General features: G+C 43.9%; 1 long non-coding RNA gene across 2 annotated transcripts in view; it reads left to right on the top strand.

Annotated features, from left to right (window-relative positions):
- Positions 1-18729, top strand: part of LOC135114489 (uncharacterized) — a 47709-nt gene extending 28980 nt beyond the window's left edge. Inside the window, exon 3 of one of the 2 annotated variants that reach the window (XR_010275518.1) lies at positions 18427-18729. This is a non-coding gene — a long non-coding RNA (uncharacterized LOC135114489). Of the gene's footprint in view, positions 1-44; positions 1034-18426 lie in introns of those variants that run through there. The other variant, XR_010275517.1, reaches the window with a different exon arrangement.
- Positions 18730-22174: the final 3445 nt, after the last annotated feature.

The raw sequence follows: 22174 nt of genomic DNA, 5'->3' as shown, positions 1-22174 counted from the left end.
TCTCTCTCTCTCTTTCATCTCCTCTGGTTTCTTACATCTACAAGATAAAGGAAGGATATGGAAGGCAGGACATAGCAAGACAAGGCATGGCAAGGCAGGACGGGGCGGGGCAAGACCTGCATCGCCTCTTTAATCACTGCCACAACTGAGGTGCCGCGCCGCCTCCTCCGCGGTGGGTCGCTGCAGATCTCACCCTTTGATTAAGAACCAATTTAGCCGTGTAATTAGACGAAGTGAGCGGTTAGCTATTGAGAGGGTCATTAGCTGCCTACTGGACGTATTGTTCGATCTTTACTCGGTGGGTAGTTTCGGTTGTCAGTAACATATTTAGTTAACTCGTTTGTATGCGAAGGTGGTAGGTGAGTCAGTTTGGTAAGTCGGTTTGGTAATCCTCCTGAGTGTTTCTCCTTGGGCTTAATGCAGTGTTGTGGTGCATGTGCAGAGTATTGTTTCTAGAGACGCCACTGACACTAAAAGGCGTGAGTGATGGAGTTATTTAAGTCTGTTAGTGCTGAAAGTTTTATTTGTTAGTTGAGTGAGATCGTCTTGGGCTACTGAAGTGAAGCAACAGTCTCTGCCTGCTTTTATTTTTTTTCTTTTCTCCCTCCTTTCTTCTTTCTTTCCTTCATTCCTTCTTTCCTTCCTTCCTTCTTTCCTTTCTTCCTTTCTTCCTTCCTTCTTTCCTTCATTTCTTCTTTCAAATTTTTCTTTCCGCAGTTATGCTTAAGATCTCTCCTATACACACTCTTTGTTCCTCATTTTTCTCTCTTTCCTTCTCCCCTTGCTTCCTTCCTTCCCTTTTTCCCTCTACAGTTATGCTAAACCCTACACACACCTTTTTTTCTTCCTTCTTTCCTTTACTTTTATCCTTCTTTCCTCTTTAGAATTTTCTCTCCAGTCCTCTGAAGACAACCTTCAAAGATTACTCCTTATGTCTCTGTGTATACTTTCCCTCTCCTGCTCTCATTCCAGAGACAGTCTCGCTAGGACCTACATGTCTGCTTCTGTTTTCTTACTGCCAAAATATATTTGTCAAAAGGTTAGGTATTTAAGTGATGATTTTCTTCTCTTCGTAGGGGTAGAGGAGAAAATATTAAAGTTGCTCAAAGAATAATAAGAAAAAAACGTACATGAAATTTGAGAATAAGAGGTGTCAGGTGATGATAAAACAAAGATTCATAAAGACCACGAAATCATTTGATTATTGAAACGTTAGAGAGAGAGAGAGAGAGAGAGAGAGAGAGAGAGAGAGAGAGAGAGAGAGAGAGAGAGAGAGAGAGAGAGAGAGAGAGAGTATAAAGCACAAATGAAACCTGAGTGAAAACTTTTGATTGAAATTGTCAGGTGATAAAAAAAAAACGTAAAGACGATGGAAAAGAATCGAATCATGAAGATGCTCGGTCATGCTTGTTGTAACGCTTTGGTGCCTGTGTGTGTGTGTGTGTGTGTGTGTGTGTGTGTGTGTGTGTGTGTGTGTGTGTAGGGACAGCCGAGAGGAGATACTTCAGGTGTTAACGGCTTCTATGATTAAATAAAAAAGAAAAAGGAACTTGGATCTTGTGTTGGATTCGACTCGTGAATGTGTGTGTGTGTGTGTGTGTGTGTGTGTGTGTGTGTGTGTGTGTGTGTGTGTGTGTGTGTGTGTGTGTGTGTGTGTGTGTGTGTGTGTGTGTGTGTTCACCAAGTCAAGTACCTTTTCGTGCTGTTAAGGATCGAATATTATTAGTATCAGGGTAAGAAAAAATAGAAGCAAGTTTTTTCACCTTTTTTACCGCGTCCTCCAGCGTCATAAATGGAATGATCATCGAGATAAAAATTTCTCGGGAGTTACCGAGACGTGTGTTAAATACGACCTTGGCATAACTAATGGGCTATGAAAGGAACCAATTTTATTTAGTTGCTTTGCAGATTACACATCATACTTATGCATTTGGGAGGTAAACGAGTCATTGTTGAATAAATCCTGGAAAAAAGTGACTACCAAGAAACAGCAGAATTAGCATAAGGTTTTTCTCATCATGCAGATTTCTTTACGCAGCAGAATTCTTGGTGCGAGTGTGGAGTGGCGGCGGAGGCGGTGTTCACAGACACTCCAGAGACACAGCGGCGCTCTCGTCACGCCAGTAAAATTATGCGTCTCATACACGTCTTCACTTCGGCTTTTGTTTTATGAAATAACAGGAGGCGGAGAGAAAATGCAAAAGTGTGTGAGCAGGTGTGAGGTGAGAGAGTGGTGGAGTAGTGACGGCGATCTGTCATGGCAAGTTTTGCTTTGCTACATCGCTCACACAGACAGAGATTGATGTCACGTAAAACACATCCGTGAATCAACACTTTGTTTTGTGCAAATCTCCCAACAGTCATCTGACCACACTCGCGCGGACCCCAAAAACACCGCCACCGCCTTTTTTCGCTGCAAAAAAGTAACTTTGGCTCTAATTATAACAGTTTTTTGTCGCTATGGAGCCGCAAAACAAACAGTTGAGGTGGCGCTGCCGACGACCGCTGCCTCCTTGCCTTTGGTGATGGCTTCTGGGTGGGGTAGGGAGGAGGGAGGAGGAAGGAAGATACCTCAAAAGAAATCCAGAGAAACAGAGAAAACAGCAGATGAAGGCTATTGAAGGCTCAGGTTCCTGTTTCTCATTTTTTTTTAAATTCAGAGACTCGTTCTTCACTCTTGATGTTATTCTGCGGTGTAGGGCAGATATTCAAGAAAGAACATACGAATATGAGAAAATAAAGGAATGTGCAAGAAAGCTTCAAGCCCACACGTGGCAATATATTCAGTGAGATTTCCAACTCCTTGAAACTGGAAATATGCGATTCTCTTTCATTTGAAGCATTTTTCTGTACCAGTATAAAAAAAAAGATATGGATCATAATAATACTTCTAGACTAAATTTCTTTCTTTGGCCTTTAAATAAATTTGTATGGATCAGAATAGTACTTTTCAGTGTTAGTTCGAATGTCTAACCCTTATGGGGAGTGGTCAGGCAGCGTCATACGTCTTGTGTTGACAGTTGCTTGGCATTGATGGGATGCCTTCACCTCGATGCTTTACGCTCCTCCCGTCATTAGCGCATCAACTTCACCGGGTAACTTGAGCGAACGTTTTGTGAAGTGAGTAAATATCAGATCTTTTTCTATTATTTTCTTTTAACATTACTAAGCGTCTTGCACCACCATCACGGCCATCATCACCACCACCACCACTACTGTCATGCTTTCTTTGATTTAGTGACTCACCACTATATTTTGCAAAAAGATTAATTTCACTTCCTAACCGCATTAGTGTCTGCTTAGCTTTCTCCTTAACTTCTCTCTCCTAACTTTTGGGTCATATGAAGCAGCAAGACTTACACATTTATCCTCGCATCCTTATTATCATTAACAGTGTGTGGTAGAAATAATTGTGGTGTTCATGGGCGTTTTTTCTGAAGATAATTTAACAAAGGACTCTGCATAATTAATGAAAGAAAGCACTCATGAGAATCCATGCACCTTATCATTTGTGAAACCTCTAGAAGCAATCCCGACGAGGGAATAAACCATTTAATATAAATCTAATATCACACATGAAAATCCACCTCATCACTTGTGGGGCCTTTAGAAACGATCTTGACGAACAAGTCTAAGATCCTTCAATGCATCAAGGCGGCACCTGGTTGTTTGGCTTCCTAAACTAACAGAAGTGCATCGCCTGTCTGCGGATAACATAATGTATCTCTCTCGCACTCCCCAGCGGCCAGCTCACTATTGGCCGCACTGATTCCCCCACCAGAGCATTCCGATCTATCCACAGAACTCTTTAAGAAGTCCACACATTGTACCAGTGCTCGCAAATATTCGTTGCTTGCTCCGCATACAAACCTGAAATGGCTCACTTGGCTCAGCAGATCCTCTTCTGTCTCTACCACTCACTCCTGGCTCTCTCATAACACTACCTATGTGCACACCAAGCAATCGCGCTGACTGACCAACAAGAAGTGCTACTCCATTACTTGTAGCCAATCACTGAGCGCGCCGTGAACTCCTGCACTTCTGCACGTCCTTAGCACACCTGAAAAGAGAGAGAGAGAGAGAGAGAGAGAGAGAGAGAGAGAGAGAGAGAGAGAGAGAGAGAGAGAGACTACGCAGTTGAAAAAATACTGCAGTGTTTCCCAAAGTTCTTATGGTATGAATGAATGAATTAATGAATGAAATTATGAATATTGAACAAGACTAAACGAAGTGGCATTCAGAAAGATTTGTAAAAGAATGGAAGGAAAGGAGAAAAATAAGGATAGGTGGATGAATGGACAGATTTAGGGATAAAAAATGGAGGATAATATATGAGAGGGATGGGTGGATGGATGGAGCAAATATAGACATTAAAGATCGGGAATGTGATCTGGCAGGACAAATATTATTAAAAGACAATTAAGGTAAAAAGTAAATGGGTAGGCACACACACTCACACTCTCTCTCTCTCTCTCTCTCTCTCTCTCTCTCTCTCTCTCTCTCTCTCTCTCTCTCTCTCTCTCTCTCTCTCTCTCTCTCTCTCTCTCTCTCTCTCTCTCTCTCTCATACCTCAATGTACCCTTAACTAGTCAATCAACTTCACAATGACACAAAAAACATTGAAGGTCAATTTCAGCGAAAGTTGATGGGGACTTCAAGTGGCTCAGGATATTCCCTACACGACGTTTTTCCTCCTTTTTCTTCTTTCTTTTCTTTTTTTTTTTTTTTTTGCACACTGACCTTCCTCGTCACTGGTCCTCCCTTTTATCTGAGTCAGCGCAGGACCACACTGGATGTTCAAGGCACATCTTCTCCTGTCCCCTCCCCTCTTCCCTCTCCTCCCCTTCCCTTCCCTCCCCTCCTGTCCCCTCCCTTCAGGTATATTATAAATTCTTCGATAAATACCACGACATCCTCTCTTTCTTTTTTTTTCTCTCCTTAGAGCTCTTATTCCGTACAAGTTTCTAGTTTTTTTTTTATTATTACTGACCAGAAGTAATGAACCAGGATATAATTAGTGACGAGGAGTTGTTCATTATCCAGGTATATACTAATTAACTAAGAGATGTCGCCTTCAGATGCGTGTGGTCCGTGGCGTGTCCTTTACGTACCAGTGTGTGTCGTGTGTGGTCGGTCAGATGAGATGTAGTACGTACGTATTAGTAGCAGTATACGTACCCCAGCCAGCCCTGTCCTTGGCGGTGCCGGGATGACGAACTGCGTGTTATGCTTCAAGTGTGCGTGGCTTCATGGTGACGGGAGGCCAAAAGGAGGAGTTCTGGAGTGTCCTGTGTTGGGTTTTGTGGCAGTGTTTCCCCGTGACGTGATGCCTTGTGAGGGTTCTAGTGTCTTGGGTACATACTGTGTGGGTGTTCGCTGCCTGGTGGTCTTGTTGGCTGGTGGCTGGTTGGTCTGTGATGCTGTGGTGTGATGTGATGCTGATACTAATGCTGCTACTACTACTACTTCTCTGCTGCTACTACTAGTATTCCTGCAACATGAAAAGAAAAGGCCTAATGAAGTTTCAGTCCCCAAACAATCAGAAACGATCGTCAAATATTGGAGGATAAATGTCTTGTAACCTCCCTCTTGAAAGGGTTTAAGTCATAGGAAGGAGGGAATACAGAAGCAGGCAATTATACTACTACTACTACTACTACTACTACTACTACTACTACTACTACTTTCAGACAACCTCAAATGCATACAAAGAATAACAGAAAAGGATAATAAATGCAAATTTAGCTTTACTTTATGTCTGTGCAAGGAGTTCTGTACACTTGTGGTGCTATGTGTGGTCTTTTGGGCAATATTCAAGTATGTGTGCATGTATGTATTAGTTCTGCGCGTTATGGTGAGTGGAGAGATGTGTTGCTTTGTTGCTGTGCTATTTCTTGCTGTCCTGTCTGTTGGCCATTTTTTGTATGCGTATAATACTTGTTGTAGTAATGAGCAAGCGTTAGGGTGCTGTGTGATGTATTGTAGTGTGTCTGTATGTATGTATGTAGTATGTGTGTGTGGTTCTATACTAACACGTTACTATTGCGTGATGCTGGGAATACCAATCAGTGCTGCGTGGAGTATAACAGTATTATTCAACATCACAGAGCTATTTTGATATCCATGAGATGCTTAAGTGTGGCGTGCGTGCGGCGTGCGTGGCGTGGGTGGATATGCATTATGGACGCAGTGACTACGCATTTCCAGGTGTCCAGAGTCCCATTTCAGGAAGGCTGGCGAGGCTAATGGCGGCGGTGGGTGTCAGCGTGACTTCAGGCGACAGAACGGGTGTAGGGTGCGGGTGGTGTGGGCGGATGGGTGCGAATAGGTGACGGGGCTGGATGTGAGGGGCGGATGGGTGACATGAGTAAGTGTGAGGAAGGTAGTAAGAGAGGTGAGTTGTGAGGGGAAGAGTGAGGGGGGAGTGTGAGGGGAAGTGGTGAGGAGAAAGGTGTGAGGGAGTGTTGAAAAGGGTGTGAGGCGGGAAGGGTGTGAGGGGAAGGATGTGAGGGGAACAGTGTGAGGGGAAGGATGTGAGGGGAAGGGTGTGAGGGTGTCTCCTCCCGTGCACGCCCAAGTCTGTCCACCATCCTGTGAATGGCATGTGCACTGCCGTTAAATTAGAGCAGTGAAAAAGTCTACTACTTCCTCTTATCTACAAACCGGTGTGTGTGTGTGTGTGTGTGTGTGTGTGTGTGTGTGTGTGTGTGTGTGTGTGTGTGTGTGTGTGTGTGTGTGTGTCTGTCTGTTTGTCTATTTGCCTGTGCGTGCGAGTGTATGTGTACATGCATACATTCGTGCCTACACACAGTTATTACAACCTCCATTGGTAATGATGCCTCCATTACCTCCTGACGAAGGGTGACTCGCGGCCTGTGCAGGAGTGAGGGCTTGTGGCTGCACGTGTGGGTAGGCGGCGTGGCGGGCAGGGCGTGAAGGTGACAGATAGCTGGGCGGCGCCGCTCAGCCCACTGCCGGAAGCGTGAGACTACAAGTTTTGGTCGAAACGGTGGTGGTGATGATGGTGGTGGTGGGGATGAGAGGGAGGATGGTTGTGGTGAGAGGGGGATGATGGTGATGGTGGTGGTGAGAGGGGGATGATGGTGATGGTGGTGGTGATAGTGGTGATGATGGTAGTGATGTGCGAGTAACTGGTGGTTGTAATGATCGTGGTGATGGTGTTGATGCGTTGTAGTGGTGGTGGTGGTGGTGGTGATTGTGTGATGATGGTGTGTGATGGTGGTGGTGGCAGTGCAGTTTATGTTAGATTAATGATGATTGTGATAATAGCGGTGGTGGTGGTAGGAGTGGGGATGACTGTGTGGTGTAAAGTTTCTGTGGTGGTGATGATGATGATAGTGGTGGTGGTGGTAGTAAGGTTTAGGTTTCATTAATAGTGGTAGTGGTGATACTGGTGATGGTGGTGGTGGTAGTGATGGTGGTGATGGTGGTGCAAGGGAATGTGTACAAATTGCTGACTGATAGAGTGACTGAGTGAATTTGTGAGTGTACTGAGAGGATGAAATGGCTTTGTGTACCAAGAAATAAAAGTTTACTTATTTCCATGAACATAATGTGAAATTTTTGACCGCGCCTAGGGTCTACAAGAGAGAGAGAGAGAGAGAGAGAGAGAGAGAGAGAGAGAGAGAGAGAGAGAGAGAGAGAGAGAGAGAGAGAGAGAGAGAGAGAGAGAGAGAGAGAGAGAGAGAGAGAGAGAAATATCACAATTCTGCCATCAATATCATTATACATTATACATTTCAAACTAACCTTCTCTCGCAGTAAAAAAGAAAAAAAAGTAAAATGAACAGATAATAAATAATAAAATAAAATAAGCGAAAATAAATAATTAAGAAGACAAAAATGAACACAAAAGAAAGAAAACACTGCATCAATTCGCACTATTATATAAAAAGGGACTAATAAATTGTAAAGCGATTATCACACATCGTCCTAAGGAGTTTCTTACCTCGCGCCCTCACTTAGCGGCGCCCCGAGGGAAGGGTTGCGGCCAGCCTTGCCTTCTAATTGCTTCTCATTAACCCGTGATGGATGACAGACGCGTCGCCGGCCGTGAAGTGAAGTGTTTCCTGAGTTGATTGGACTTTTATCATTAGCAACAGTTCGGAGTTCGGTTTTACTTCTTTGCTTCGAGATGGTCTTGTTGATGACTTTAGTGTGTGTGTGTGTGTGTGTGTGTGTGTGTGTGTGTGTGTGTGTGTGTGTGTGTGTGTGTGTGTGTCATTTTTTCTTTCTGTATTTTTTCTGCTTTATATTCTCTCTCTCTCTCTCTCTCTCTCTCTCTCTCTCTCTCTCTCTCTCTCTCTCTCTCTCTCTCTCTCTCTCTCTCTCTCTCTCTCTCTCTAAACTACAGCTACAACGAGGTTCACGATTAATTAAGAGTATAAAGAGGACAAGAACGTAGAGAGGAAGAGGAGGATGTAATTACATGCATTATTTAATATATTTATGTATGCATAGTCTGATCTCACCCACCAACACTGCAGCTCTTCACTTGACCCGTGTAAAAATAACTCGGCTGGGAAACACGATGAGTAAAATGTGGAGGTTCATTTTAATCTTGAGATAAGAAATATAGATAAGGCGGAGCTGGTTCACAAACATGGCGCTGGATGAGAGTAATGGGCGTAGCTGTCAGGAGGGAGGAGATGAGGTGGTGCAAAATGAGATGAAGCTGTTTCATTAGACGAGTTTATTGATTGTGGCAGGTGATAGTGGATTCAAGGGAGCTGATTCGTGTACGGCATTGTTTTGTTTTGTTTTATTTATTTGTGTATTTATTTATTGGTTGGTTGGTTAGTTAGTTGGTTATTTATTTATTCATTTAATTTTCTGTGTCCTTGTGTCCTATAATCTATTTCGTTAATGTATCACTTTTCTACTACTTCTTCATCACTGATTTTATTTCGTCACTTTTTTTTCCTGTTTCATTGTATCACTTTTTTTTCATGTATATATTACTTGTTTTCTATTTTCGCTAGATTATGTACTTTTTCACCGTTTTTTCTACAGATATATTGGTAATTTTCAAGTAACTGCATTTCTGTGTGTATATACTATTAACCGTATTTCAGTGCATACATTAAGAAAAGGATAAGTGCAACTGTATTCCCTATATTCTATTTTTCTATATCACTGTTCTTAATTATTTTCCAGTAACCGTATTTTCTCCTATGCTCCACATCCATTCGCCAGTATAATTGTATTCATCACTGTTATTTTCCAGTCTAACTCCATTCCTCACATTCATTCTCCGTCTTAATTGTATTCCTCACATTCATTTTCCAGTTGAATACTAATTCCCATTTACCCCTTCATCCCATTTGCGTTGCGTCCTTTCAAACCGTAAACTCTTTTCACATCTGTGCAAGCATTCCTATTCCTGCCATTGAGGAGCCTCGCTTTTTTAACTCATCCATCCTCCTGCTGCTGACCACCTTTCCTACCCGCTTGCCTTCCCTAACTCTTCCTTTTTACTTTTTGCTTTCCTCCTCGCTGCCACTCGCCCAACAAGCCCACGCCGTGGCCCATGACTCACCCAATGTATGCACTGGCCACGCAGAGCACCAAAAAGTGTGCCGCTGGTGCCCTCTCCCTCCTGCCTCGCTCCGTCCAGCAGGCAAATTGGGGTGATTACAAGCCCAGAAATGCCACCACATCGGAAACTGTTCTGGCTCTCCCGCTGGCTGGCGACCGACCCTCCCTCCACCTCGCCGCGCCTCGCCCCTCCCATCTGCATATAATTAAGTTTTTCACGGGCACGGGAAAGGGCGTGGTGAGAGAGAGGGAGTGAGAGAGGGAGGAGGAGAGTGGTGCGTGGGCTGGCAACGTAAAGGGAGAGGGAGAGATAGGACGTGGGAAGTGGGTGAGGTGGTAGTGGAAAAGGTACTGATGGGAGTGACAGTATGGGAACAATGCTGGGCAAAAGAGGTGGTCCTGGGATGCTGGGAGATGGAGGAAGTTGGGGGATTTTTAGAGGTTTTAGGGAAGAGGGTGGCGGTGGAGATCCAAGGCAGGGGTGTCGGTGAGGATCAAAGGAACAGAACGGCAGTTACGTGGAGAGGAGCTATGATGCTTAGAGAGAGAGAGAGAGAGAGAGAGAGAGAGAGAGAGAGAGAGAGAGAGAGAGAGAGAGAGAGAGAGAGAGAGAGAGAGAGAGAGAGAGAGAGATTACAACAGAAAAAAATATTGTAGAAGTTGGATACGAAAGAAGGAACAGAATGACTGAAGGAAGAGAGAAAAAGGAGAATAAAGGAGATAATGAGAAAAAATACGTAAGAAAGACATGAGAAAAATTCGATCAGTTGAGAGAGAGAGAGAGAGAGAGAGAGAGAGAGAGAGAGAGAGAGAGAGAGAGAGAGAGAGAGAGAGAGAGAGAGAGAGAGAGAGAGAGAGAGAACTATAAACACGTATCAGGTTTTTAGGTCTTCATCAGGGTCAGGTAGAGTGACCTTGGCTGAGTCATTGTGAGTAATGGACGAGTCACTCATGCACTTTTTTTGGAGGGCTGCTCATCACAAGTGGCCCGCGCCCTTGTGACTGCCTGCTGCTGGCCTCTTCCTTACCTCTACTTTCTCAGGTGACGATGATGATATACAGACAGAAATAATAGAATAAGTCTTGATACTGAAGGATGATAAGATGTGTGTTTGTTTTTATTTATTTATTTATTTATTTTTGCGTATTCTTGTTTATTTTTTTTGCTCTTTATTTTACCTGGACTTTGGTTTGTATATTGTTATTTTTTTCTTTTTGTTTATGAATGTCTTTGAAAGTTATGTGTATTGGGATTTGCATTATTATCTTTTTATCTTTATTGTTATTTTATTTATTTATTTATTTATATATTTACCTATTTATTTATTTATTTATTTATTTATTGCCGAAGAAGTTCTATTATTTCATTTCGTTTTTAGCTGTTGCGTGGTTTGTAAAACTATTTGCTGCATTTTTTACTGAAATTTTGCATTAACTTTTGTCCTTTCCAATTTCTTTCAGTATGCATCCCCAGTTTCGGTGTATTCTATCTTGTATTCATTCATCTTATGTATTCCTACTGTCTCATTTATTTATTTATTCATTTATTTAATCCTACTTAATACAATTTACTTGTATCCCGCCCTTCCCTCCATGCACTTCCTTGTATTCATTCGGCTCCCTCTTCCCTATCTATTCCTACTGTCTCGTTTACTTTTTTTTCCTTTCTCTCCTGATTAATATAGCTTACTCACTTCCTCTCCTTCCATTTACCTTCCTGCTTCCCAGAGAGTGAGAAAAAAAAAAGGCAACGGAAACTCGTGCCAAAAAGGACAATCTGTTTTAATGACTCTTTCCTCCCCTCACCCATTAAACCTCCCTCACTATTTCCCCTTTTCCTCCATCCCCCATCCCTTCCTGACCCCTCCTGACCCTCCCTCACCCCTCCTGACCTTCCCACGTCCCTCCCTCACCCCTCCTGAACCTCTTCCTTCCCTCCCTCACTCTTCCCCCGCCTCCCGTCATCCCTCAAACCACAAACTCACTTTTCCACCCCGTCTGACCGCAAAAAGAAGAACGGAAGTGATGTGGAGCTTGACCGTGACTTGTTTAACTTTATCTAGCAGAGAAAGGTTGGGAAGAAGAGGGAACCTAGTTCACAGAAAGGCGGGAAATGTGCGTAAGGAAGTGGAATAAAGGGGAACGTTATGAGTGAAGGAAGAAATGGAAGGATAGGAAGGGTTTTGATAGAAAGGTTGGGAATATAGAAACAGATGGTATTAGTGGAAATATTTAGGGAAGGAAGATAATAAGAAGGAGTGAGGGAGTGTGTTGTGGGTAAAAGAATAAAGGAATTGAAGACTTGAATGGGAAGAAAAGTAAGAAATGCAGGATAGGAAAATGTGGAGTTAATTGAAGAATGCGAGGAAGGAAGAAAAAATAGAATAAAAAAGGCATTGTAAGTAAAAAAGAAAAGGAAAGCAAGGGAGAGATGACCTGTGTAGAAAAAAATATGAGAAAATATAGGAAAAAAATAATGGCGTGAACGGAAAAAGGAGAGGAAGGAAAGAAGGAAGGAAAAAAGAAAGGAAAGTTTGTGATTAGATTATGTAACATACAAAGTTATCTGCACATCTCTTGGTTGTAGCATTACCTTTCATCAATCAATCAAAAAACTATACGAGCAACAGTGAATTATTTAACAAAACAAACTTGCCTAATACAAACCATCACATCTACATATCTCTTAGTCGCTGCATGACCTTACCATCGTTCAACCAATCAGTCAATCAATCAGACGTAACGCATAGCCAAACAGAACCAGACACAGTTCCGTGCCGCATCACAATAGGCAGGTTAGCAGCGTTCCCGCCTTCCTCTCACAATGAACACGGGGACACGGGCAGGTTAGTGCGTCTGCGTGACAACCTGCAATACACCACGCGCCACCGACCGCGCAGAGGAAGGCCTCCAATAATAGATCTGTATTCGATGTAGGTTAATACACGTGCTGATATATAGATATGTGTGTGTGTGTGTGTGTGTGTGTGTGTGTGTGTGTGTGTTCCAAGGTCACAGAAGGCTATCAATCATGTATGGGCGTTTTACTATCCAGAGAGAGAGAGAGAGAGAGAGAGAGAGAGAGAGAGAGAGAGGGGCATTGTTAATTAAACCCAACCTCCCTCTCTTTCCCCTTTTTCTCGCCCATATATGAAGGAAGAAGCGTATATATGGCGTGTGTATGTTTGTGCATCCTTACACAGTGTTGCTCAGTGAAATGAATGTTGCAGGGCCAAATGTTTTATGTATGACAGTCAGTCTGTGTATGTCCCAAGGAGTTTGTTGGCTGCCCCGCGTCCATGCATAATGAGCGTGTTCATTTCAAACCGGTGTTATAGGGGCAAATATTAGCGATATTAAGAGACTGGAGGAGGAGGAGAGGAAGAGAAGGAGAACAAGAACAAGAACAAGAACAAGAAAGAATTAGAGAGACAGACATGAATAAACATAAATAGTTTCGAAATCGCTTAGCTTCAAATATACATATAAGAAGATGTTAAAGAAAGGTTCCGATACCATATGAAAATAATTGAAGCACCACTTAGTGCATTCAAACACCATAAAAGTTATCCTTGTATTCCCTCCTGACATTTATAGGCAATGAGGGCAAGGCTGTTTTCCTAATCTGCAGAAACATGTTCGTATGGAAAGAGAGAGTGAAGCAGAGAGGAGAAAAAGAAAATAGCTGAAAAAAACAAACTTACGTGAATATGGAAATAATTTGCATCCCATCCAGTACCTTTAAGACGCCACGGGATGAACACCTAACAAAGTAATGCACAGGAATTAGACCACAGACGCTACAGAGAGAGAGAGTGAGGGAGAAAGGCAGAAGAAAAAAGGTAAAGCTGAAAAAACAAACTTAGGTCAATATGGAAATACTTCACACCCTACCCATTACCTTAAAAATGCCACGGGACCGACACCTGACAAAGTACTGCACAGGAATTAGACCACAAACGCCACGTAAATTGCTCCTGAAGGCAGACACGACACGGCGCTGGGAAATAAAAGAAACCTGCTTACTTCCTTATAGTTCCTGAAGGAGGTAAAAAGGAAAGCAGAAGGAAGAGGGAGGGAGTGGTGTTGAAAAAGCAAGTTAGCCTCACCTGCTCCACCTGATGTATTCATGTTGGTTCCTTCCTTTTATGCTGACTCTTGGTGATGAAGGTGGTGGTGGTGGTGATGGTGGTGGTGGACTCTTACAGTCTCTGAAGAAGGCGCTGCAGGAGTTGTGGTTATCTAGAGTCCTTTGCCTCCTGACGTCTTGATAAACAATCTCTTAAGTGTGATCTTGTTGTTTCCTTATCTGCCTGTCTATTTGTTGTCGCTCTTTGTTTGTGTTGAGTTTTTGTCGACGTTTATCTCTATGTATGTCTGCTTGTTTGTTTGTTTGTCTGTCTGTCTGGTTGTTTCTGTCAGTTTGTATGTCTGTGTCTGGTTTTCTAATTGTCCGTCTGTCTGCATATAAATACCTATTATTTCTCTATTATCTATTATTCTCTCTCTCTCTCTCTCTCTCTCTCTCTCTCTCTCTCTCTCTCTCTCTCTCTCTCTCTCTCTCTCTCTCTCTCTCTCTCTCTCTCTCTCTCTCTCCTACTCCTGTGTGTGTGTGTGTGTGTGTGTGTGTGTAGCGTCAGGCTGACTAAACATTCACCATTTCCACACGTTTTAAAGGTTTTCCCCCGACACCTAGAAAGACAAACGCGCCTCGTACGTATATGTGATCCCTTTTTTCACACACGCCGCGAAATTAGGACTTTGCACACGTTTCTTTGCCTCCCCCGCGACTACTGGAGCAGCGCCGGCCAAACACACCCCGCCTGCTGAAATGTTAAGGTTTTTATGCCTATCTCTCCTTCTCCCTCTCTCAGTCGACGCCAGGAATGAACACAAGTTAGGTTAAATATTTAGGCCGAAATTTTTATGGTCTTTTATTTTTCTCTCTGTCCCTGTTTTTTTATTGTCTTTCTTCCCTTGTCTTATACAGATAAACGCTCTCTTTTTGTTTCATTTGTTTTATTCTATGGTTCTGCTGGTTCTTTGCGTTCTGTTTTTCTGTCTGTTTCTGTCTGTGTCTTTCTGTTTGTCTGTCTGTATATTTGTCTATAGTTATAGGTGTATATTTTCGTACCTCTCTTAAACTTTAGTGCCTGAGAGAGAGAGAGAGAGAGAGAGAGAGAGAGAGAGAGAGAGAGAGAGAGAGAGAGAGAGAGAGAGAGAGAGAGAGATTAATAGTTGATGCTTTTATTGGCCTCTTAAGATAACACATTCTAATTACACTACTAAGAGAGAGAGAGAGAGAGAGAGAGAGAGAGAGAGAGAGAGAGAGAGACCGTCCCTGAACAATTCCGATAATGTGCGTTGGTGTGTGTGTGTGTGTGTGTGTGCGCGCGCGCGTAAATTTTTTCTTGTAGATTATTGCCACTAATAGGTATAAAAAAATGGTTTTCTGAATCTTGTCGGAAACTTTAGCCTGCGTTTATTCATCCACATGTCCAATAAAGTAATCCTTGTCAATAAATATATAAAAAAAATAAAACGAGAGAACAAGTGACAGAGAGGGAGAGAGGAGAATAACGTAGGTAGAGAGAGAGAGAGAGAGAGAGAGAGAGAGAGAGAGAGAGAGAGAGAGAGAGAGAGAGAGAGAGAGAGATTGAAGGAGAATAATGCAAAACTGAGAGGTGAAAACAATGTGAGGTGAAAGGATAAGCAAAATTCATAAAAGAAACTAGCAAAGAATGGAAATCTATGCTAAGATCCAGAGAGAGAGAGAGAGAGAGAGAGAGAGAGAGAGAGAGAGAGAGAGAGAGAGAGAGAGAGAGAGAGAGAGAAGCCATGGGAACCTCAGTACTACCACAAGTATAGGAGAACCCGACCAAAACACGACCGACTCACAGACAGCAGCCACTCCCGCCTCCGCCTAACGCAGTAATTTTACGATTATCTCATTTGAATGTTAATATGGAGGCCCCCAATTTGCATACCATCTTGATTAATGTTTATTACATGAGTGAGCATCGCGGTATTGGTTGGGGGGTGTGGGGGTGCTCGTGATCAGGGCGGGAAGGACACTAGAAAGGAGGGGCGAATGGGATGTGGTGGTGGTGGTGGTGGTGGTGGTAGGTAGCGGTGTACTAGTGTTGTGAGAGGCGGGGCTGATAAGAGAGGCAGGACCAGAGGCTTAATGTGATGAGAGGAGGTGGTTTTATGCTGTCACTGAGGGGGTATTGTTCTCTCTCTCTCTCTCTCTCTCTCTCTCTCTCTCTCTCTCTCTCTCTCTCTCTCTCTCTCTCTCTCTCTCTCTCTCTAGTATGTCCTTTTCTCAAAACACTATTTTTTTCTCTGTTTTGCAATGTTTTACTGTTTTTGTTAATGAAGTCTCTCTCTCTCTCTCTCTCTCTCTCTCTCTCTCTCTCTCTCTCTCTCTCTCTCTCTCTCTCTCTCTCTCTCTCTCTCTCTCTCTCTCTCTCTCTCTCTCTCTCTCTCTCTCTCTCTCTCTCTCTCTCTGCAAATGCCCTTATCAGATGCAGGAGTAGGTTTGTGTGTCCACCTCTGCGTGTAAGTTTACTTCCTGTCCTTCTGCCGTGTCCCGTTAGTTAGCTGAGAGACCCAGAGGTTAAAAGAGGAACTCCTTCTTATGTCTGCATGCCTTTCTACTTCTGTTTTCTGCTCCAATAACTATCCGATCTACGCTTCGCACTATTAAGGTCGCGCCGCCAAGCGAAGGCCGGAAGGTCTGCCGTGTTTTTTATGATTTTTTTGTTAAGGTTCTTCCTCTCTTGTGTATCGCTAACGCAAGTTTTACTAAAGGGTCGGTAGGTGGGGTAGATCTTAGATGATAATTATGCGTTGGACCATGAAGAGCTAAGACACGAATGAACGATGGAGGGAAGGAGGAAAGAGGAAGGATGGATTGGAGGGATCGTGGAAAGGTGAAAAGGAAGAAAGGATAAAATAGGAAGGAAAGGAAAGAAGAAGAAGGTAGAGAAAGAGGGAGGGAGGAAAAGAACGAGAAAAGAAACCAGGAAAAACAGAGGGAAGAAGGGGAAGGAGGAATGGATGGGAAGGATGGTGAAACGGTCAAAAGCTGGAAGGGAAGAAAGAAAAATGAGGATGGAAGGAAAGGGAAGGGAGGGAAGGAAGGAGGAAACAGAAAGGGAAAAATGGAGAGAGGGAAAGATGAAGAAAGAAAGGAAAGTAGAAAAAGAAAAATGCAGAAGAGAGGAAGAAGGGCGGGATGAAAGGAGGAAGAGATCTAGGAGGTTAAAAAGAAGGCATGAAAAGAAGGAAGGAGGACAGGTTGGAGAGGTAAGATAAGAAAGAAAGGGATATGAAGGGAAAACAGGACAGTATTTTTATATTTGCCTTCAGAGACATGGATGGCTTTGGGTAGTGAAATTCAGCTGAAGTGAGGCGATTATATCTTCCATCACTTTTGGGTTCCCACGTTAGCGCTAAGCCTTGAAACATGAGACTGGAAAGCATGATGATGACTGTAACGGGTGATAGAAGCGATATTGAAAAACTGCCATGCGTTAAATTGAAGTATCTAGCTTTCGAATGAGTATCAGGAAGCAAAAAAAAATATAACCGACTAAAATTATACATTAGACAGAGGAGTAGCATGTTGTTTTCAGTTAAACTAGAGCAGTAGTGCCATACATTCTCCTTTGAACATAAAGAAAAATACTGCTAACTGCGGTGACTAGGAAGAATATGAAAATTACGCAGAGATTTTTTAGGGTGTTATTTTTTGTTCAATAATTACTGTAGCAATATTGTGATACCTGACTTTCGGAATATCAAAATATAACATAATTGTAACAACAACGAAGATGTATTAGGTTGGCGAATAGTGCTCATCAGAAGTCGAATAACATCTACTCACACACACACACACACACACACACACACACACACACACATTAACACTATTTTTCGTGTCTTAAGTCCTCTGATCTCTTGAATATCTCCTTGTAAAACCTGAAGAGTGATATAGATTTGGAGGTTAGAGGACTTTGGATTGAAGGAAAAACTAAACAACAGAGACATTATTTTTCATCAGTTTTCAGTCCTGTGATCTCTTGAATATCGTCTTGTAAAACCTAATGAGTGATAGTTTTAGCAGGTAAGATGACTCAAGAATGAAGGAAAGCTAAACACAGTGGAAGGGAGAACTTTGTGTGTTACTCGAGTTTTCACCTTAACGTCCAGGTGAACAATAACAATGAGACGTGGTGGGGATGGTGGTAATGCAGAGAGACTGTAAGAACTTGTAATATTATCTTGTACCTTTCTCTCAGACAGGACATGAGTTAAGTGGGTACATTATAACTAAGACATAGAACAAGACAATGGAATTTTGCATACTTAAAACGGTACTGCTAGCATTAGGGTGAATATGTGTAATTGTGATGATTGTAACTAATAGACCAATCAGAGGAGTGCCAGAGAAACATTATCTTATAGTGCAGCAAACCGAGGAACACAACAGCGGTAGAGATGAAGTACTGGATAGTGTGTCGTCTCTCTCTATAACCCGTGTAATTTATTCAAGTTGCTCCTCAAGGCAGATAGAAAACAGGCACCCAGATCAGTCAGTGGAATACTATTTTTTATACCAACAATCCTACGTAACACTGGCGGCGGAAGTACAGGAGAGTGTGAATCGCCTCTCTAGAATCCGTATGATTTATTCAAGTTACTCCTCACCGTACATAGAAAACAGACATGTAGATCAGTCAGAGGAATATCAGTGAATCATTTTCTTTTACAACAGCTGTCCTACGTAACAAAATAGCGGCGGAGACTTGAAGTATGGGATAGTGAGTGTCGTGTATCTCTAACGCCTGTGATTTATTCCAGTTACTTCTCAAGCTAAGCAGAAAACAGACACGTTGGCATCACCTCGTAGCCTGGAGTGGCGGGGCGAGCGGCAAGGCGGCCACGGTTCGTTACCTTTTGTAAGCGATAACAAGGAGCTAATTGGCTGCTAACAATTCAGGGACGCCGGCGACAGGTGAGAGGTCATTAGACGCACACTCGCCTCGCTGATAACATTTGCGATAGTGTGCGCTGCTATATGTCTGTGTTGGCGTTGTGGATTGAATGTCTCGTGGCGCGGATGTTTATGAATCTGAGTGCATTTTGGTTTCCGTCTCTCTCTCTCTCTCTCTCTCTCTCTCTCTCTCTCTCTCTCTCTCTCTCTCTCTCTCTCTCTCTCTCTCTCTCTGTAAATATTGCAAGTGAAGCAAAACTAATTCTTAAGTGGCAGTAATCGCTTCATGCCTACTTTTAACTCTGCTTTTTGTGACTGTCACTTAAAATTGTAAAGGAGAAAAGTTAAGTGGATGTTTGCGTGACTATAACATTTCCTGCATGACATTAAAGATAGCGTTGTGCTTATATGCAGATACAGAAAGTGATGCTCCGGACAAGTTACAGACGGAGGACCAAGGTGTCGGCGTGGGTAGCGAGAGACAGGCTTGGTGAGCGTCAGCGGCGGGGCGTAGCAAGGAAGGGTTGACTGGAGGAAGGGAGAGAGCGAGAAAGAGAGAGCGGGGCAGCGGCAGCGGTAGCCCTTCGTGAGAACCCGTAGCCTTTTCGTACTCTGTTTCCCCTGAGTTATGTCGACAAACTTGTTTACCTGCCGGGAGGGAGAGAGTGCCCGCGGGAGGTACCGGTCACTCGCCTCTGCAAAAATCACGTCGGCCATCTGTCAGGGCAGCGAGTGAGGAGCGAGGGCTGGTCCGCTGCTCCTGCCTTCAGACTCATTACAATAATAAGAACTCAGTATAACGATATATACAGTAATATCTGGAGGCTATGTACCAGAGAGAGAGAGAGAGAGAGAGAGAGAGAGAGAGAGAGAGAGAGAGAGAGAGAGAGAGAGAGAGAGAGAGTTTTCACCCTGTCAGCAGCGGGTATTTACGAAAAGCCCCTAAATCCTGCTGAGGCTCATAAGTTACGAGGAGCACCTCAGAGGGGCGGCGGCGGCGGCGAGGGGCAGGGCCGCGGTGACGTGCTCAACTCGTTTCCAGAGCAGGTTTGCAGGACGCACGTGCGGGTTTCCCTTTCGCGGTGGGTGAGTTATCGTCCGCGCGAGAGTGAGCACTGGCAGTACAGGCGGTGGAGGGCGGGAGGAAAGGATACCGACGCCCAAATGCCCCCACAATTTACACGTTTGAGTTGGGTGGTCATTGTGGGGCGACTTACCCTCCTTCGTTTACTTTCATGGGTCTTGTATGCGTGTTGGAGGGACGAACGGACGGACGGACGGACGGTGAGATCTGTCTGTCTGTCCGTCTGTCTCTGTCGGTATGTTTGTTGGTCTGTCTGTATGTCTGTTTGTCTGTCTGTCAGTCTATTTGTCTGTCTGTGTGTGTGTATGTATGTATGTATGTACGAGTATGTATGAATATATTTCCTATTTACTTTACTTCAGGTTTCTGATATTATATATTTCCAAAGGTATGAGTGCATATGTCTGGTTGGATCTGTGCATGACTGGCTTCTTCACGGTTTGTCTGTCCGTCATGATGATTGAGTTGCTGCTGTAAGTGTTCTTGCTTCCTTTTACCGCTTTTACAGTTGTCTATTTGTCTCAGTCTCTACCTCGCGTTGAAATACCTATATAATAATGTGCATGTGTATATGTATTAATTTGCTGCTCCTGAGAATCGCGTGCTGGACTCTTGATCGCTTGTTGTTATGCTTCCGGAGAGAGTTCAGAGCTCGCGTAGGCCTCTCTGTGTGTGACCTTCACCACGCCACACGTTATTCTCGGGGAAAGACAGTAAGTGCTCGCTCGTCCATGAAAACCCTCCGACCTCAGCGGGCTGTGAGACTCGCGAGATGTTACCACTGAGGCAGTGAACAGTGTTTAAGTATGCACTGCTTGAGTTATTTCATAAGTTACTTTTACTGTAAAGCGGCAAGCAACACTCCAGAAATCAGGTTTCGAAAGATACGAAGGCAGCTGGAATGTATTTAGAAGGCATGTAGCTCGTGGTGCTTGCAACTTTACTTTTGGCAGCAAAAGGAGGAAACCCCGCGGTCATTGGTTGAAAAGTGTTGTTGTTGATAGGAAACGGAGGAGAGTTTCTGGAAGTGGAAAATGAATGCACACAGAAAGAGGAACCGTTTATCCCGCCAAGCCTGCCTGTGAGACGTGCCTCCTGCACACAACACATGGATACGGTGGTGGTGAGAATATAATCTGTTGAGGGAAACGAATTCTTAAAAATATATAAACACATCATTCAGTTCAGGATAGAAAGAGGGATGGGAAATCTTTTGAAGAGGATCCCTAAGCTGACCACAAAGCAGCGGCCGCCGACTTCCGTTGTCTGACACGTGTGTTATGCTTGTGCAGCTTGAAGTCGCACGGCAGCGGCGGCTACTTTGCTTTGGGTTAACAATTCCCCGTCATGTAGCCCCGCACGCCTCTGACGTGAGGCAACACGCATTCCGTAAGACTGCAAGATGTGTGGCCAGGGATGGACGAACAGATGGTGAGGTGTGACGGCGAGAGGTGCGATTTGAGACGAAGGATCATACTAAGACTGAGGATCAGGCATGCTTCGTCAGGTCTTCTCGAGGCGCAGGAAGCACCCCGCTGAGGATGTGGAGATTTGCCAACCGCACGAGTGAATACCGCACTATATTTCATAGTGGGATGGCGACCTCTCTCCGATGCTCAGAGGCTGCGGCGAGTCCAGCCTATAGCGAGTTCCAGGAGCAGCACAAAAAGCATGACAGATTGTGCTACCGTCACGGTGTGTTATTTGCGAGGCACAAAGGTCACGGGATCATCACCGCAAGATGGCACTTAGAAAATTTCAGGAATTATTCCGTGGCTACTTATTTCTGTCAGTTACAAATGATTCTCGTAAAATTGTTAACTTTTTCCTGTGAATTGAATTGAAAGTCCTTGATACATGAGAGAAGCAAGTCTAATAAGAAACTCTGACCTCACAATTGTAAATAAATTTGTGGTAGAACTGTTCACTAAAACATCTCTCATTGATAGAAACAAGCACGAACTTATTTTCAAATTTTCATAACCACCTCCTCCAAACCATCTGCCAGTGGTGGCCCGCGGCGCAGGGCTGGAGGGGCGGTGGGTCGGGATGGCAGGATGGCAGGATAGGCTGGAGCATTACATCGTCGTGGATGAATGACTCCGGCAGGTGTACCTAATGCTCAATTTACTCGTGCCTGATTTTCATCCCCGGGGTCACTCAGGGCGTTGGAGAATGTTGTGTGCACGAGTAATGCGAAGGAATAAGAACAACAACCAAGTTCATCCACCTTCACTGGCTTCAGTCAACCTCCCAACTCATGGTTACTTCCGCGTCTGTCCTTCCCCAACCAGGCGGGCGGGCTCGTTTAGAGATATCGCGGCTCACACACAGTATCTCCATATTTTCTGCGGTACCTTCACTCAGCCAGACCAGCAAGACCTCTCTGCTGATCGATGGTAGCAGTGGTGATGGTGTTAGTGTTGGTTGTGGTGGTGGTGGTGGTGGTGGTGGATTCCCGAGAGTTGCATGAGAAAGTTAGGAAAGTAGAAATCAAGTGTAGTGAACGAAGTCATATCTGATAGAAAGGT

This window comes from Scylla paramamosain, chromosome 27 (assembly GCF_035594125.1).
Source record: "Scylla paramamosain isolate STU-SP2022 chromosome 27, ASM3559412v1, whole genome shotgun sequence".
NCBI classification, from domain to species: domain Eukaryota; kingdom Metazoa; phylum Arthropoda; class Malacostraca; order Decapoda; family Portunidae; genus Scylla; species Scylla paramamosain.
Note: the sequence above shows the minus strand (reverse complement) of the source record. Positions and strands in the feature narration are given on the sequence as shown.